We start from the raw sequence: 20,638 nt of genomic DNA on the forward strand, positions 1-20,638 counted from the left end.
TCCAGTACGCCTTCACAGCCCAGTATGTCCTGTGCCAGCTCCCCATACTCGCCATGCGAGGTGTGTCATCGTTCAGGTTCAATTTGTGCCAGCTCTACGCAACAGGTCTCCAGGGCACCTCCACAGCCCAGTACGTCCTGTGTCAGCTCCCCGCACTCGCCGTGCGAAATGTGTCATCGTTCCGGTACAATTTGTGCCGGCTCTACGCACCAGGTCTCCAGTGCGCCTCCACAGCCCAGTACGTCCTGTGCCAGCTCCTCGCACTCGCCCTGAAGTGCGTGTTCCCAGTCCGGTACGTCCTGTGCCTGCTCCCCGCACTCACCCTGAAGAGTGTGTCACCAGTCCGGTGCCACCTGTACCGACTCCACGCACTAGGCCTCCAGTGCACATTCACATTCCGGAGCTTCCGGCGACGGTTCCCGGTCCGGAGCTTCTGGTGACGGTTCACGGTCCGGAGCTTCCGGCGACAGTTCACGGTCCGGAGCTTCCGGCGACGGCTCGGAGCCTCCTGCGATGGTCCACGGTCCGGAGCCTCCTGCGACGGTCCACGGTCCGGAGCCTAGTGCGACGGTCCACGGTCCGGAGACTCCTGCAACGGTCAACGGTTAAGGAACCTGCTGCGACGGTCAACGGTTAAGGAACCTCCAGCCACGGTCCGGAACCTCCAGCGACGGTCCACAGTCCGGAACCTCCAGCGACGGTCCGGAACAACCAGCGACGCTTCACGGTCCGGAACCACTGCGACGGTCCACGGTCCGGAACCTCCAGCGACGGTCCACGGTCCGGAACCTCCAGGCAAGGTGTCCAGTCCAACTCCTAGACTGGAGCCTTCCTCAGCGCCGGGGCCCAGTCCAGGCACAGTGACCAGCCCAGCTCCAAGGCCGGAGCCTTCCTCTGTGCCGGTGCCCAGTCCAAACACAGCGTCCAACCCAGCTCCAGGGACTGAGCCCTCCTCTGCGCTGGTGCCCAGTCCAGGCACAACGTTCAGCTCGGCGCCATGGCCGGATTCGAGTTCTGGGCGGGGGTTACGACCTGCACCGGAGCCGCCACCAACCCTAGATGCCCACCCGGACCCTCCCCTATTGAGTCAGGTTTTTTCGGCCGAAGTCCGCACCTTTGGGGGGGGGGGGTACTGTCACGCCCTGACCATAGAGTATTTTTTCTCTATGTTGGTTAGGTTGGTGTGTGACTAGGGTGGGTAATCTAAGTTGTTCTATTTCTATGTTGGCCTGGTATGGTTCCCAATCAGAGGCAGTTGTTTATCGTTGTCTCTGATTGGGGATCATATTTAGGCAGCCATTTCCCCACTGTGTTTTGTGATCTTGTTTTGTTTTTGTGTAGTTGCCTGTGAGCACTCCAGAACGTCACATTTCGTTTGTTCGTTTATTGTTTTGTATTTGCTGAAGTTTCACTTTATAATAAAGATGTGGAACGCTACGTACGCTGCGCCTTGGTCCAGTTCTTACGACGATCGTGACAGTAATTTTGGTATAAGTCAATTCTTCATGATATTATCTGTCTCTTTCTGGAAGCTTGTTTATATGAATATTATATATTTTTTTATCTGTAGCTGTATGAATAATGAATGAAAAGCACCAGATGATGTAAAGGAGGACTAATGAAGTTTGCAGTTTGAATAGGACACACAACACAGTGAGTAAATGCCTCTCTACCATACAAATACATTAATGTCCACTCCACTTCAGCTCAACATGCGTTAATGCGGCTAAGCCCTATACCAGCCAAATACAATCCTAAATAATACAGAGTTACAGGAGTATTTAAGGCCAGTTAAGGGCCTGCAGGTTTCCACCCTTGCCTTATAAACAACTATTGATGGGAAGCGCAGGTGAGAGTGAATGCAATTGTTAGCTCTCAGGCCAATCAATGTTATCTATTGAACAGTTAAGTCAATCTGAAGCGAGAGATAGCAGCTCTCCACTACACTAGATTATATGGCAGCACAATATAATATAAAACCTTAGTACAGTGTATTGTCTTTGGACAGTATACCATAGTTCAATAGGTTACACAGCAGGACACAACATTACATAGGCCTGTATGTCCCAAAATAGCATATCCAACACTTTACTTTCAAACAATTCCCTTCATCACACTTGACTTATCAATATTTTACCATATTCACCTTCTAAGAGACAGAAAGTGAGTCTGTGGACTAGAGAGAACATCATGCACCACACACACTCCCACATAGCCACACCACAAGTCCTCACAGCCATGTGTGTCTGATGTTCTGTACATGTACAGAAAAATTCAACAGCGGTCCGCAATTTATCTATTTTTATAGATTTGTTTGTCAAAACAAATAAGACGTCTCTGTCCATCTCTCTATCCTACACTGAGGGAAAAAAGTATTTGATCCCCTGCTGATTTTGTACGTTTGCCCACTGACAAAGAAATGATCAGTCTATAATTTTAATGGTAGGTTTATTTGAACTGTAAAACACAGAATAACAACAACAAAAAATCCAGAAAAACGCATGTCAAAAATGTTATAAATTGATTTGCATTTTAATGAGGGAAATAAGTATTTGACCCCCTCTCAATCAGAAAGATTTCTGGCTCCCAGGTGTCTTTTATACAGGTAACGAGCTGAGATTAGGAGCGCACTCTTAAAGGGAGTGCTCCTAATCTCAGTTTGTTACCTGTATAAAAGACACCTGTCCACAGAATCAATCAATCAATCAGATTCCAAACTCTCCACCATAGCCAAGACCAAAGAGCTCTCCAAGGATGTCAGGGACAAGATTGTAGACCTACACAAGGCTGGAATGGGCTACAAGACTATCGCCAAGCAGCTTGGTGAGAAGGTGACAACAGTTGGTGCGATTATTCGCAAATGGAAGAAACACAAAAGAACTGTCAATCTCCCTCGGCCTGGGGCTCCATGCAAGATCTCACCCCGTGGAGTTGCAATGATCATGAGAACGGTGAGGCATCAGCCCAGAACTACACAGGAGGATCTTGTCAATGATCTCAAGGCAGCTGGGACCATAGTCACCAAGAAAACAATTGGTAACACACTACGCCGTGAAGGACTGAAATCCTGCAGCACCCGCAAGGTCCCCCTGCTCAAGAAAGCACATATACATGCCTGTCTGAAGTTTGCCAATGAACATCTGAATGATTCAGAGGACAACTGGGTGAAAGTGTTGTGGTCAGATGAGACCAAAATGGAGCTCTTTGGCATCAACTCAACTCGCCGTGTTTGGAGGAGGAGGAATGCTTCCTATGACACCAAGAACACCATCCCCACTGTCAAACATGGAGGTGGAAACATTATGCTTTGGGGGTGTTTTTCTGCTAAGGGGACAGGACAACTTCACCGCATCAAAGGGACGATGGACGGGGCCATGTACCATCAAATCTTGGGTGAGAACCTCCTTCCCTCAGCCAGGGCATTGAAAATGGGTCGTGGATGGGTATTCCAGCATGACAATGACCCAAAACACACGGCCAAGGCAACAAAGGAGTGGCTCAAGAAGAAGCACATTAAGGTCCTGGAGTGGCCTAGCCAGTCTCCAGACCTTAATCCCATAGAAAATCTGTGGAGGGAGCTGAAGGTTCGAGTTGCCAAACGTCAGCCTCGAAACCAGAATGACTTGGAGAAGATCTGCAAAGAGGAGTGGGACAAAATCCCTCCTGAAATGTGTGCAAACCTGGTGGCCATCTACAAGAAACGTCTGACCTCTGTGATTGCCAACAAAGGTTTTGCCACCAAGTAATTAGTCATGTTTTGCAGAGGGGTCAAATACTTATTTCCCTCATTAAAATGTAAATCAATTTATAAAATTTTTGACGTGTTTTTCTGGATTTTTTTGTTGTTATTCTGTCTCTCACTGTTCAAATAAACCTACCATTAAAATTATAAACTGATAATTTCTTTGTCAGTGGGCAAACGTACAAAATCACCAGGGGATCAAATACTTTTTTCCCTCACTGTATCTCAAGCTCCAGTCAGATGAAGGAGGCAGCACACTGAATGTTTCCACTTTCCATCTGCCACTGTGCTTGCGTAACCGTTCCAGAGGACAGTGTTGAGCAAGATGGGGGACCCAGCACCATGCAGCAACATACAGCACCAGCTGTGACTCATGATGAGCAGGACTCTGTCTCGTCCTCTTTCTCAGTCTCTCTGAGCCCGTCTGTCTGTCTCTATGGGGAGATGCTGGACCCCAGCTCCCCCTGGAAGCATTACGTTCCACTTCCACTAAATGTCTCCTCCATTAGCCTACAGGCCCATGTGCCAACATCCCCAGGACCTGTCACTGCCCCACCTCCTCCAGGAACAAGGTGTGAGGTCACCCTGGCCTTTTGGGATTAGGTCCCGGCTGTTTTTTATGAAGGAGGAACAAAGTAGCCTAGTTGTTTGGGGTAATTACCGTGCAATCAGTTTATAATTCATGAGAGTCGACCTGCACAGAAACAAGGTTTACCCACCTTGTGCAGAAAAATGCATTGAAAGAATAGGAAACATTACTTCTTTATACCCACGACTGGAGATCAGAGTTTACCCACCAAATGTTTTACCACTACATATAGACCACTTTCTTGGCAGCGTCATGAAAAGTTGCACGCCCAGTTCGGAATCAGAAAATTTTTTGTTTACCTAGCAGTGGATACGATCACATGCCATTTCAAATGCAGCTCATGCAAGTTAACACATAATCAGATGGTTATCGTCTACAACATCGCAGATTACACAAGCATTTCGCTACACCCGCAATAACATCTGCTAAACACGTGTATGTGATCAATAAAATGTTGTTTGATTTGATGTCATCTGAGGGTTGATTACCTAGCAAGCCAGCGAGGCAAGGTAAAATATCCCAAATAGGGCTAGATAAAGCCAGAAGAATAATATACTTGTTGAACATAGCTATAGCCATCTGTTTTGCATGTTTTCATGGTCATCACTCACTGTTAAGTTCATCAAGGTCCTGACTTTACCATTAGCCATCCTGCTACAGAGGTTTTTGGTGCAGGATTTCTTTTTTTCCATTTATTTTACTAGGCAAGTCAGTTAAGAACAAATTCTTATTTTCAATGACAGCCTAGGAACAGTGGGTTAACTGCCTTGTTCAGGGGCAGAACGACAGATTATTACCTTGTCAGCTCAGGGATTCAATTTTGCAACCTTTCGGTTACTAGTCCAACGCTCTAACCACTAGGCTACCTGCCGCCCCATGTGCATGCATCACCCGAACGTGACACTTGCTTGTAATCAAAATATGTCTCTATAATAGAGGCTTCATCTTATTACTATTGTTTTCACACCTAGTTTCAAGTGTCAAGTTTTATTAGTCATATGTACAGGATACACTAAGTCCAACGAAATGCTTACTTGCAGGTTCCTTCTCGATAATGCAACAATAATAAATAATAAAAGATAAGAATACGAACAAAGTAAATGGCTTAGTAGAATAGAATAAACATTTTAGCATAAGTATAATACAGTTAGGCACAATTTATAGTCCAATATTTACACATGTATCAGGGAATGGGGGGATTGGGTGCAAGTGTTTAAATTGTGCAGTATTAGCCATCGTAAATGAGTCTAGTAGCAGCAATTGTTCTCTCTCTCTCTCTCTCTCTCTCTCTCTCTCTCTCTCTCTCTCTCTCTCTCTCTCTCTCTCTCTCTCTCTCTCTTCTCTCTGTGTGTTAAGGTGAGGATAGTCAGTGCAGGGGGTCAGTCCAGTTCAAGTGTTCAGCATTCTTATGCCTTGTAGACATAAACTGTCTCTGAGCCTGTTGGTATCAGACCTCATGCTCTGATACCGTCAGCCAGACGCTAAGGGAGTGAACAGCTCGTGGCTGCGGAACTTCCTCAGGCGCCGTTTCAAGTAGATGTCCTGGATGGGTGGGAACACGGCCCCAGTGATGTACCACCTGCTGGAGGGCCTTTCGGTTGTGGACCTATACAGTAAGTTGTTGTTTCTCACTAACCTGCAATTCTCCCTTCAACACAACAGCACACCAGATCATCAGTGCATGACCATCATTGATTAAGACTGTTCTGTGTAGCAAAACTAGGCCAACAATTTTGAAAATAAATTAGCAACATTTTGATATAACCTGTTTATCACAGCCAATATGAATAATTCATGATCATTTTAATAGCCACCACATCCTAACATTATCAGGCTGACCAGAATTCACTGCGCCTGCTGCTTTCAAGTTTGTTGGGAAAATCTCATTATAGCAGAAGAGCAAGTGTGTTGCTGCTATCACCGGGTTAATTATCATTGACCCGCTGATCAAGGCAATTTGGCTTAATTTACATAGCCAGGGTCCCGAACCAGTCAGTCAACCAACCCCACAGTCTTAACGAGGAGTATGTAACATTATTAAACACACATTTTAAAGATACCGTGCACTATTTCCCAGAAAAACTGAGATGTTCTGGCAAGATTCTCTGGATGTGTGCATACAATTTATAAGTGTCTTTAAAGCAGCACTTGGTGACTACTACAGTACCACATTGGTGCTTCAATGCCATACAACTCTCCTTCCGTGGCCTCCAACTGCTCTTAAATAAAAGTATATATAAAAAAGTATATATAAGTAAAATTAAATGCATGCTCTTCAACCAATCGCTGCCTGCACCTGCCCGCCCGTCCAGCATCACTACTCTGGACGGTTCTGACTTAGAATATGTGGACAACTACAAATAAGCTCTCCTTCCAGACTCACATCAAACATCTCCAATCCAAAGTTAAATATAGAATTGGCTTCCTATTTCGCAACAAAGCATCCTTCACTCATGCTGCCAAACATACCCTCGTAAAACTGACCATCCTACCGATCCTCGACTTCGGCGATGTCATTTACAAAATAGCCTCCAATACCCTACTCAATAAACTGGATGCAGTCTATCACAGTGCCATCCGTTTTGTCACCAAAGCCCCATATACTACCCACCACTGCGACCTGTACGCTCTCGTTGGCTGGCCCTCGCTTCATACTCGTCGCCAAACCCACTGGCTCCAGGTCATCTACAAGACCCTGCTAGGTAAAGTCCCCCCTTATCTCCGCTCACTGGTCACCATAGCAGCACCCACCTGTAGCACGCGCTCCAGCAGGTATATCTCTCTGGTCACTCCCAAAGCCAATTCCTCCTTAGGCTGTCTCTCCTTCCAGTTCTCTGCTGCCAATGACTGGAACGAACTACAAAAATCTCTGAAACTGGAAACACTTATCTCCCTCACTAGCTTTAAGCACCAGCTGTCAGAGCAGCTCCCAGATCACTGCACCTGTACATAGCCCATCTATAATTTACCCCAAACAACTACCTCTTCCCCTAATGTATTTATTTAGCTCCTTTGCACCCAATTATTTATATTTCTACTTTGCACTTTCTTCCACTACAAATCTACCATTCCAGTGTTTTACTTGCTATATTGTATTTACTTTGCCACCATGGCCTTTCTTGCCTTTACCTCCCTTACCTCACCTCATTTGCTCACATTGTATATAGACTTATTTTTCTACTATATTATTGACTGTATGTTTGTTTTACTCCATGTGTAACTCTGTGTTGTTGTATGTGTCGAACTGCTTTGCTTTATCTTGGCCAGGTCGCAATTGTAAATGAGAACTTGTTCTCAACTTGCCTACCTGGTTAAATAAAGGTGAAATAAAAAATAAATAAATAAATAAATTGGTCATGCTGACGGGCTGACAAAATAGAATAATATATTTCCCACACAAGTACAGTATATTTACATATACATCAGTCTCAATAAAATATTTCTCTCTAGTTTTATGACCACTGTGCTGACCCTGTATCACGCCCTGGCCATAGAGGGTTTTATTCTCTATTTTGGTTAGGCCAGGGTGTGACTAGGGTGGGCATTCTATGTCCTTTTTTCTATGTTTTGTATTTCTTTGTTTTGGCCTATTATGGTTCTCAATCAGGGACAGCTGTATATCGTTGTCTCTGATTGGGAGCCATACTTAGGCAGCCTGTTTTCCTTTGGGTTTTGTGGGTGGTTAATTTCTGTTTAGTGTTGCTTACCTGACAGAATTGTTTGGCTGTCATTTTTGTTTATGTGTTCTCAGTACAATAAATACATGATGAGCACTCAACGCGCTGCGCCTTGGTCTACTCCCTTCGACGGCCGTTACACCCTGTGCTGCACCCAGCCTGTTGTGCCTGTTGTGCTTGTGGTGTGTCTGTTTGGGTACTGACTGTGAAAGCAAAGATATATGTGCAAATAGATAGTACAGATCTGTTCTGTCCAGACTAAAGCTGGCTCTGTCTGACGTGATGACTAAAGTTTTGATGTGTTTACCGCCCGGGGAGTTGGAGGTAAAATGGCCTAAGGACCTGTTTGCTTGCACTCACACTGTTCATTCTCATTGGATAGGGAGGGGGCAAAACATTTTTCTCTGGTATTGCAAAGCTCTAGGACGATAGTGGAAAATTTCAATGATAAATAGCATCACTCTAAAAGTGAAAACAACTGAATGATTAATGATACTGAAAGATGAATGAGGGTATTTCAGATCACAGGATGCTGTGAGATGTTGATTTTTGGCTAATTGGGTGAACCATGAATCTCTTTGGGTGATGATGTGAATCGTGCACCGCAGACCTACTGCATTCCACCCATAGGTTACACAAGATCATACTAACCAAGGACTAGTGTAGGACACAGGTAAGGGGACATTGAGGCCAAGGACTCCAGGAGATACAGAGAGAAACAGAACTATAGCCTTGTGTAACATGGTCTATCTTGTCATGACCCACATTGTAAAGATGTGTGTCATGTGTGTCTTGTAAAGATTATACATGTTATATGACAAGCTATTCAATGTCATGGCTAAACAAATCCAAATAATTGTAATTTCATTAAACATTATCAGATGTAACTATCCTAACAAAATATTTATTCCCCTGTGGATAATGTTATAAAATCATCTAATAATGGTGCTTGGAGTGTGAGTGTGGGCTCCCGCGTGGCGCAGTGGTCTAAGGCACTGCATCTCAAGAGGCGTCACTATAGTCTCTGTTTTGAATCCAGGCTGTATCACATACTGCCTTAATTTTGCTGGACCCCAGAAAGAGTAGCTGCAATGGGGATCCATAATAAATACAAATACATCCGGCTGTGATTGGGAGTCCCATAGGGCGGTCTGGGTTTGGCCGGGGTAGGCCATCATTGTAAATAAGAATTTGTTCTTAACTGACTTGCCTACTTAAAGGTTAAATAAAAAATATAAAAAACATAAAAATAAAAAGAATATACTCTTAATAAACAAAGAACAGATCAAGAGTGTGTAAGCTGCAACTGTATTCTAACGTGCAAGTTGATTTAACCGAAATTGATATTATTCTATAATTGTTTATTATTTATTCAAATGTTAGCAAAGTATTTATTACAGACAGAAAGAGTTCTTAGTGCTCTAAAAACATCCAGAGGACAAACTCAAGCTGCAGTTTCTAGAGGAAATGAGAAAAAACCTCTGATCTGATCTGAAGTCATTTTCAGATCAAATCCCATGTCAGCAGAAAAATATGTTGATAATGTGTAACAGGTCGATACTGTAACCAGCGAGACAAAGAAGTTTGAGATTACTATTTCATAAACCAGCGAGGTTCTTCTGGTAGCGGGTCTGTACCAGTCTGACTGGCTTTTTGTTTGGGGAAAGCACTTCACCATAGAAGCAGCAGGCGGGCTCCCTGAGAAGCAGCAGACAGGGAAAGACTCCTTTATAGCTGGAGAGAGAGGGGAGGAAATCAATGAGCCGCCAGCATTTGGCAGCTGAAGACTTCAGGCTCTCCATGCTCCCTCCTCGAATCATCAAAGTGAAATAGTAGTTCTGAGACGAAAAAGTGAGAGGGGGAAATTAATGGGCTTATTTTTAAAGACTCCAGAGGGAGTGTTGAAACGTGTCAGAAGCACCAGGAGACACAGGGGAGTTACAGAGGCAACTGGTGCCACAGCCATACATGGTTGGTTTTACTTCCATCAAATGCATGAGTTATTAAAATAACCACCCTAAAATGATCATGACAGACATGAATTCAAAAGACCCACATTTTTTGTAAACAACTGTGTGATATTAAACAACATGAACTCACAAGGTCACTGCTGGGTTTAAAGCAGTTAATGATGGTAAGGCAGCTTTTGATAACCACAGAATATTATTATTTTTGTATATATATTTTTTACCTTTATATAGCTAGGCAAGTCAGGCAAGTCAGAACAAATTCTTATTTACAATGACAGCCTACCCAGGCCAAAACCGGACGACGCTGGGCCAATTGTGCGCCGCCCTATGGGATTCCCAATCACGTCCGAATGTGATACAGCCTGGATAATATTGTGGCTTGGGTTGAACTTTAGAAAAGCGGCAAATATAATGCAGTGAAGAATTGTTGCAAAGCAGAGTCGCCTCGCTCAAATCCAGGATGCGCAGACTTCATATAGCCTTCATGGGAATTGGTATTTTCACCTCCTCTCAAACTCTCAGGGTATTTTTATCTGATATTCTCTTTCAACCTGAGGTACCATCTGGGCCCATTAATCCCAAGCTTTATTAGTTCATCGTTTAATTAATTAACTTGTGCTGATTTGGTCTCTGGGCACCTGGACTGAATCTAAAATACTTGGTTGGTTGGAGAATCCCAGAGTTATAAACTAGGGTTATGGCTTTTGGTCCATCAACCTTAATGACAGGCAAGGGATAATCAGTGTTAACTTCCCTGGGCTAGGTGGGACGCTTGCATTCCACCTAGTCAACAGCCAGTGGAATTGCGTGGCGCGAAATACAAATACCTCAAAAATGCTATAACTTCAATTTCTCAAACATATGACTATTTTACACCATTTTAAAGACAAGACTCTCGTTAATCTAACCACATTGTCCGATTTCAAAAAGGCTTTACAGCGAAAGCAAAACATTAGATTATGTCAGGAGAGTACCCTGCCAAAAATAATCACACAGCCATTTTCAAAGCAAGCATATATGTCACAAAACCAAAACCACAGCTAAATGCAGCACTAACCTTTCATGATCTTCATCAGATGACACTCCTAGGACATTATGTTATACAATACATGCATGTTTTGTTCAATCAAGTTCATATTTATATCGAAAACCAGCTTTTTACATTAGCATGTGATGTTCAGAACTAGCATACCCACCGCAAACTTCCGGTGAATTTACAAAATTACTCACGATTAACGTTCACAAAATACATAACAATTATTTTAAGAATTATAGATACAGAACTCCTTTATGCAATCGCTGTGTCAGATTTTAAAATAGCTTTTCGGCGAAAGCACATTTTGCAATATTCTGAGTAGATAGCTCGGCCATCATGGCTAGTTAATTTGACACCCACCAAGTTTGGCGCTCACTAAACTCAGAATTACTATTAGAAAAATTGGACTACCTTTGCTGTTCTTCGTCAGAATGCACTCCCAGGACTTCTACAACAAATGTTGTTTTGGTTCCAAATAATCCATAGTTATATTCAAATAGCTCCGTTTTGTTCGTGCGTTCAGGTCTCTATCCGAAGGGTGACGCGCGAGCACATTTTGTGACAAAAAAATGCAAAATATTCCATTACCGTACTTCGAAGCATGTCAAACGCTGTTTACAATCTATTTTTCTCATAAAATAGCGATAATATTCCAACCGGGCGACGTTGTAGTCATTCAAAGGCTGAAAGAAAAAAATTGAGAATTCTCATGAACGCGCATCTCCAGTGTCACTGTTCCCAGCCTGACCACTCACAAAATCTCCTGCTGTTCTTCGCCCAGAGACAGGAGACACATCATTCCACTTTCTGGCGCCTTCTGAGAGCCAATGGAAGCCTTAGAAAATGTCACGTTACAGCAGAGATGCTGTATTTTTGATAGAGATGCAACAGAAGGACAAGAAATTGTCAGACAGGGCACTTCCTGTATGGAATCTTCTCAGGTTTTGGCCTGCCATATGAGTTCTGTTATACTCACAGACACCATTCAAAAAGTTTTAGAAACTTTAGAGGGTTTTCTATCCAAATCTACTAATTATATGCATATTCTCGTTTCTGGGCAAGAGTAGTAACCAGTTTAAATCGGGTACGTTTTTTATCCGGCCGTGCAAATACTGCCCCCTAGCCCCAACAGTTTTTAACAAGAAAATCATGGTTCAATAGTCAGATAGAGGCCTGAGAATTATAAAGTATTATAGTCAATGCTAGGGATTGATTGAAGCTCAATGTTACATTCAATCTCCCTACCATCATATCTAAGCCAATATGACACAAATGTCGCAAATTAACTTGATTGGAAGTACACAACACACTCCCCGCCTCTCGTCATTTTCCGTCCAGGCGTTACCGAGAACCACTATGTCAGAGTTTTGACAGGGTTGTTAGACCGTTTTTTGCTCAAACCTAGCTCAAATTCTAGACGTCGGATTAAAACGAGGCTACAGCCTCCATACAGTGACAATTATACTTGGATCCGTTTGGACTGAATACGTTTGTAGGTGCAACAGTTGTATTACATTTCTAATTTATCACTCTCATGTGCACATTTTCCATCAAGTTTTTTTTAGCATTTCTGACAATGCTAACATCTTTTCAGCTGAATCTCGGAGTTCTATCTGAGCCGGTCGAGCAACAACACAGCTGCCAGTCATAAGAAGTGACTGAGAACAAACCTAGGCTACTGTAGATAACTAGCTATATAAGGTTAATCAGTAAATGCGGACAGATATTTTGATTAGCTACGTAGCAAGCTAACGTTAGCTTGCTTGTCCCCAGTCCAGCAGCTAGCCTCTGTAGCTAGCTAATGCCAGTAGTTAGCTATCTTTGTTTATGGAAGGTGCTTACACATTAGCTAGCTAGCTCGAGCCAGACATCAACAGCTGACCTCGACACAGTTGCTTGCTATCTCACGTCCAAATGCCGGACCTACATTTTCCACAAAACCAACAACAAACATTGGGCAAACACCAAACTGGGGCCAAGCTCCCTGCCATCCAGGACCTCTATACCAGGCGGTGTCAGAGGAAGTCCCTAAAAATGGTCAAAGACTCCAGCCACCCAAGTCATAGACTGTTCTCTCTGCAACCGCATGGCAAGCGGTACAGGAGCGCCAAGTCTAGGTCCAAGAGGCTTCTAAACAGCTTCTACCCCCAAGCCATAAGACTACTAAACAGCTAATCAAATGGCTACCAGAATATTTGCATTGCCCCACACTGTTGCTACTCTCTGTTATTATCTATGCATAGCCACTTGAATAACTCTACCTACATGTACATAATTAGCTGAGGAAACAAATGCACAAGTAAACATATTGGTTGTGCACTCCAGTGTGGAAATGCATGCTTGCTAGCATCAGAAAAACTCACCAGTTTTGAACATCCAGAAAATATTCCACTACGCTCCTTCCCCTGTCTTCTTGACATTTTAATACAAATCTGTGATGATCAACAGTGCCAAACTAACAACGCTGCCACTTGAATGTCTTGATTGTATTTACAGCCACAATCTGGAGACCATGTGTTGGATATTTCTACCTGTGTGCAGATAGCAACAATAAGGATTAGCCACAATAATGGAATTTGCGGTTCATCTTCAAAATAAAAAAAATCAACTAAATAAAATAAATAGTTAATGTGACAGGCAAAAAAGTAAAAATAAGTTGAAAACGCACTGTGGATGTATTAGACTGGAATTGCATTGGGGGAATACTTATATGCACTATACAGCCTAACCAATGGATGTTTCACCCATGTAACGGAGTATCAGCCTACTCAGTGACACTCACAGAACACAACTGTGTAGAGTTTACACAAATATTAGTGTAATGAGCCACATTATCCACTCAGCCTATTATACATATTGAACATACAGTACCAGTCAAAAGTTTGAACACACCTACTCATTCCAGGGTTTTTCTTTATTTTACTATTTTCTACATTGTAGAATAATAGTGAAGACATCAAAACTATGAAATAACACATATGGAATCACGTAGTAACCCAGAAAGTGTTAAACAAATGAAAATATATTTTATATATATATTATTATTTATTTTTTTCACCTTTATTTAACCAGGTAGGCTAGTTGAGAACAAGTTCTCATTTGCAACTGTGACCTGGCCAAGATAAAGCATAGCAATTCGACACATACAACAACACAGAGTTACACATGGAATAAACAAAACATACAGTCAATAATACAGTAGAACAGTGAGATACAGTGAGATTCTTCAAAGTAGCCACTCTTTGCCTTGATGACAGCTTTACACACTCTTGGCATTCTCTCAACCAGCTTCATGAGGAAGTCACCTGGAATGCATTTCAATTAACAGGTGTGCCTTGTTAAAGTTAATTTGTGGAATTTCTTTCCTTAATGCGTTTGAGCCAATCAGTTGTGTTGTGACAAGGTAGGGGTGGTATACAGAAGATAGCAATATTTGGTAAAAGATCAAGTCCATATTATGGCAAGAACAGCTCAAATAAGCAAAGAGAATCGGCAGTCCATCGTTACTTAAAGACATGAAGGTCAGTCAATTCAGAAAATTTCAAGAACTTTGAACGTTTCTTCAAGTGCCGTTGCAAAAACCATCAAGCGCTATGATGAAACTGGCTTTCATGAGGACCCCCACAGGAAAGGAAGACCCAGAGTTACCTCTGCTGCAAAGGATAAGCTCATTAGAGTTACCAGCCTTTGAAATCGGCAGTTAACTACACCTCAGATTGCAGCTCAAATAATTGCTTCACAGAGTTCAAGTAACAAGACACATCTCAACATCAACTGTTCAGAGTACACTGCGTGAATTATGGTCAAATTGTTGTAAAGAAACCACTACTAAAGAAACTACACTTTCAGGTTTCACTCAGACTACCTCGCCTCTCACATTGAGAATCATGTTGAATCTACACTTCCAGGATGTATCGCTCGTTCACCCTGTGTATGTTACCAGCCTCGAATCTGAACCTCTGCTACTCGGAGCAGACTTGATGGATCGGTTACTCCCAATAATGGATTGAAAAACCAACCATGTATGGTCTTCTCCACTAACCACACTGTCTTCCCCTAACGCTAGCTGCAACGTAGTCATCCACGAGGGGTATCTGTCGAATGCACCCCTTGGGAAAAAGACGTTTCGAAACCTCTTTGTGCAGAATCTGATTCAAGGCGATATTAAGATATCTCGACACATTCCATCAGCAAACCTGAATGACCATTCTTTCCATGTTTTCGAGCCAGCAGTCTCTGTGAATGAGCAACCTCCCTCCTCCTTGAAGTTGTCCAATACTGTAGTTGAGATGAACATCTTATGCCCTTCAGACACTTTCGCAAGCACTGCGGCCGTCTCAGCAAGTTAAACATTGACGCGCAGAGTGTACTCTGCTTCCGATGATACATCTTCTGCTTTGTGGGGGACTGTCACCCCTTACAATTACACTAATGTCATTAGTCCCGCAACTGACCCAATGACTCCCACTGGTGAAACACCTTGTGATATCACAGACAGATATCCTCGTCTCAGTTCGCAGGTACTGAAGAGGTTGCCACACGTGAATGCTGTGATGACTGACAAGCCTTGACAGCCACTGAGTGTGTTGAAGCACAAACACCAGGAGATTTGGTTGAAAGGTTACCAGCCATTCTCATAACAACACGGCCGCTGACAACTCGTACATAGGGTTCGACCTTTTCGTTTGTGCCTCGGATATCAACACCACCCGATGGTGGGGGGGGGTCCCGAGACACAAAGGGGGGAAATAGTAGCCCAGACCCATGATGAGGCTCATCGAGGCCGTGGGGGGGTCGAGACTACGTGCAACACTGTACGAGGCCGCCAGAGCAGAAAACAAATCTAGTTGTAAACTCCCCTATGAGAACAGTGAGGAGCAGTCAGACCACTAGACGGGGATAATCTTAGAACACATCTAAGAGATTACTGAGGTGTACCACACTGGTCGTAAAAGAAGTCCAGTGGACTTCCACCTCCAAAATAAATGGCAAAAATAGGTTCAACTACAATACAACTAGTAAAATGCTCTAATCATGTGTTCCGGTAGGATAATATTTCAGAATAAATCGGTAGGATAACTGGTCCCCTTGAGTACCAGTACCAATGCCAGCACAGTCATTCCAGCAACAATCAGTAAGAGGAGTTAGTAGTCACTCAGATTGCAACACGTGTAAGGGAATCTCCAGAACACCCTTCTGATGGTCAACACACATGCCACTAATAAATAAATAGAAGTCATAAACCATGATCACACCGCGTACGACTGGTTCAGTGTTTAGAGAGTACTTCTGTGATGAGGTTAGCTCCTCCGTGGATAACATAGCTATGAAATAGACTCCTTCATACCTATCACCACCACAGTAGTAGACACATTGGGCAGCGGACATATGTCTTGAGGTCGACATCAATTCTTACTGACCTCCAGGCATCGAACTGGAAATTATCTGATGACGTCAGACTCATTCTGAACAGGTTGCAACCTACCAGGATACTTGGTTCTTTCCCTTGACATTTGCGCCTATGTACGCATAAACGTACAGTACAACAGAACATTTATTGAGGATTTATGCTCGGATTACTTAAGGGTCCAAACAAAATACCAGCCTGAGTAAAGTTGAAAATTTACTCTGAGGCCTTTGAGGCTACAGTACACACCAGTTTCTCCACATAGGTCCATTGGTCCTCCCTGTAGACTGCCCGAAGCTGGTGCCTTATAGCTGTAGACTTATCATGTAGTTATCAACTGAGAATAGTGCCCTAAGCAACACACTGCAAATTAGGAACACCCTAGAGATGAGATTAGACAATGCCATGATAGGGTCATTTTGCCAGGACCTTGGACGTATATAGAATACAGTCCAATTCGATTATTTTAGTGTGATAACACATTTTTTTGTATATCTTTTGTTTATGCTTTCATTCCTTTTCGTTTCAGTTCCTTTGACACTTAGGAAGTGATATAGCCATAAACAAAGTTCCCATACAACCATCACTTAGTGCCACAACGCCGCTCATTTGGGAAGAAATGTAATTATATATTTTGATTTTGTGAGTGTTGGACTGCTCCGCTTTCTGAGAACCTCCCAAGGTCAACCACCATATGGGGACTGCAACGATGATCCACAACCAGGACATCACAGGTTAGTTATTTTTATGTTGGTTTGCAACTTGCAGAATCCTTCCAAGTTGAATCCACCAGAGGGGGACTGCCATAACTCTCCTGTGATGATCTGAAGGATCAGGTTACAGTGGGTCTACAGCGTGCTCTCTCTCGTAGAGGGGGAGAGCGGGAAGTCGGCTGTTTTATGGTCGGTCATAAAATACGCTGCCCCTATGCTCTGTAGTGTTCAAGATTGGCATGTAAACTGTGGAACACAGAGAGGCACATGGACATCAAAAGTTTGAATAATTAAACAATATTTCTATTTTTGAGAATGTGGGAGTGGTCCGTGGACACTTAAGGGACAGTCATGACGGGTGTGCTTCATTTGGTGATCTCATGAAGGACAGGAAACACTCATAACTATATCTCTTAAAGTGTACATTTCCCAGCTGTCAGGTGCACATCTAAATATTGTGAAACGTATGTGATTAAACATGAAACTATTTGTGAAAAGATGTAATGTGATGTTAACCTTCCAAATAAGAAAATATAGGTTTTCATATAAAGTTAACCAAATCAATGGCCATGCCCACGTGAGCATAGACATTACACGTCTGCCTCATGGAACCACCCTTTTCTCAGAAGTGTATAAAACCCATTCCTGACGAAATTTACATTAGACCAGAAAATATGGAGCTGACGCTACATGTTGAAATGGTTAAGAACTACAACTATATAGGCCACGGAGACCACACAGTTGTAGTTTTGGCTACATGGCTGGAAATGGTTAAACTCTGAGACTATTGATCACAACAGAATAAGAGCAAATCCTAGACGTAGTCTGCTGGAAATTACGTGAGTCTAGTACGAGAATACTGACAACCGCAGAAGCATCTATTCTATGCAACGACCATCTGTAGGCCTGACGTGTCCATTACAACAGACAGTATCCAGAGCCATGGAGAAAGCTACAACCATGAAGGACATTGTGACTTCTGGGGAAGTTAACCAGGGACTCTGTGATGAACTGACTCTCCAGCAGACGGACTGGCAATTCCAACAGAGAAGACAACAATGACATATGGGCGTAAATATATACATTGCAATTATTCTCAAATGAGAGGCCGCTCATGTGCAAAGGATTAGCATTTCAATTAATTGTAAAGGAGTGCGTAACTGGCTGCAGGGAAGTCAGGCGCAGGAGAGCAGAAATGGGTAGCAAACGGAGCCCTTTATTGAGGCGAACAAAACACGGCACTCAGAAACCTAAACACACACGGGTTACAATAACCTGGCGCAAACCAGCCTGGAGTACACATACATTTACATAATACAATTCCACACACAGACATGGGAGGAAACAGAGGGTTATATGCAAGACGAGTAATGAGGGAATGCAAACCAGGTGTGCGGGAAAACAAGACAAAACAAATGGAAAATGAAAGGTGGATCGGCGATGGCTAGAAGACCAGTAACGTCGACCGCCAAACGCCACCCGAACAAGGAGAGGGACCGACCTCGGCGGAAGTCGTGACAGTACCCCCCCTCCTCCGCTCGCCTGAAGCAGTTGTCCACCGCAGGAGCCTCGGTCTGACTCTGATGCCAAGGCGCCAGTACTGGCTGGTACCCCAGTACGCACTGGAAGGGGGAGAGGTTAGTGGAGGAGTGGCGGAGCGAGTTCTGAGCCATCTCGGCCCAGGGCACGAATGCCACCCACTCCCCCGGCCGGTCCTGGCAATAAGACCGCAGAAACCTACCCACATCATGGTTCAGTCTTTCCACCTGCCCATTACTCTCGAGGTGGAAACCTGAGGTAAGGCTGATCGAGACCCCCAGACGTTCCATGAACGCCCTCCAGACCCTCGAAGTGAACTGGGGAGCTCGATCAGACACTATATCCTCAGGCACCCCGTAGTGCCAGAAGATGTGCGTAAACAAGGCCTCCGCAGTCTGCAGGGCTGTAGGGAGACCGGACAGAGGGAGGAGACGGCAGGACTTAGAGAAACAGTCCGCAACGACCAGGATCGTGGTGTTACCCTGTGAGGGGGGAGATCGGTAAGAAAATCAATCGACAGGTGCGACCAAGGCCATTGTGGAATGGCTAAGGGGTGTAGCTTACCTCTGGGCAGATGCCTAGGAGCCTTACACTGGGCGCACACCGAGCAGGAGGAAACATAAACCCTCACGTCCTTAGCCAAGGTGGACCACCAGTACTTTCCACTCAAATAGCGCTCTGTCCGACCGAATCTGGATGACCAGAGGACGGTGATGTGTGAGCCCAATAGATCAGCCGGTCACGGACAGCAGACGGAACATACAGACGCCCAGCAGGATACTGGAGGGGAGCGGGCTCTGCACGTATCGCCTGCTCAATGTCCGCGTCCAGCTCCCACACTACCGGCGCCACCAGGCGGACAGTCAGGACAGTGCGTCTGCCTTCACATTCTGGGAACCTGGTCTGTAAGAAAGGGTGAAAACAAAACGGGTGAAAAACATGGCCCACCTTGCCTGACGAGGATTCAGTCGCCTCACTGCCCAGATGTACTCCAGGTTGCGGTGGTCAGTCCAGATGAGAAAAGTGTGTTTAGCCCGCTCAAGCCAATGTCGCCACGTCTTCAACGCTTTGACGACAGCTAACAGCTCCCGGTCCCCCACATCATAGTTCCGCTTCTAGAAGAAAGCACAAGAGCTTCGGTGGCGTGCCCGAGCGCTGAGAAAGCACGGCTCCTATCCCAGCCTCGGACGCGTCCACCTCCACTATGAATGCCAAAGAGGGATCTGGATGGACCTTTTTTGGTGCCCAAAAGCCCTGTCCGCCTCAACCTACCACTGCAGACGTACAGGACCCCCCTTCAGCAGTGAGGTAATGGGAGCAGCCACCTGGCCAAAACCCTGGATAAATCTCCGGTAGTAATTGGCAAACCCTAAAAATTGCTGCACCTCTTTACCGTGGTGGGAGTCGGCCCGTTATGCACGGCTGCAATGTGGTCACTCTCCATCTCCACCCCTGATGTGGAAATGTGATACCCTAGGAAGGAGACGGCCTGCTGAAAGAACAGGCATTTCTCAGCCTTGACGTACAGGTCATGCTCCAACAGTCGTCCAAATACCTTGCGCACCAAGGTCACATGCTCGGCGTGTGTAGTGGAGTATATCACAATGTCATCGATATACACCACTACACTCTGCCCGTGCAGGTCCCTGAAAATCTCGTCTACAAAGGATTGGAAGACTGATAGAGCATTCATCAACCTGTACGGCATGACGAGGTACTCATAATGAGGTGGTACTAAACGGCGTCTTCCACTCGTCTCCCTCCCGGATACGCACCAGGTTGTACGCACTCCTGAGATCCAGTTTAGTGAAGAAGCGCGTCTCGTGCATTGACTCAATCGCCGTGGCGATAAGAGGTAGCGGGTAACTGTACCTCACCGTGATTTGATTGAGACCTCGATAGTCAATGCACGGACGCAGACCTCCATCCTTCTTCTTCACAAAAAAGAAACTCGAGGAGGCGGGT

The sequence above is a fragment of the Salmo salar genome, chromosome 25, assembly GCF_965601325.2.
Source record: "Salmo salar chromosome 25, fSalSal1, whole genome shotgun sequence".
Taxonomy (NCBI): domain Eukaryota; kingdom Metazoa; phylum Chordata; class Actinopteri; order Salmoniformes; family Salmonidae; genus Salmo; species Salmo salar.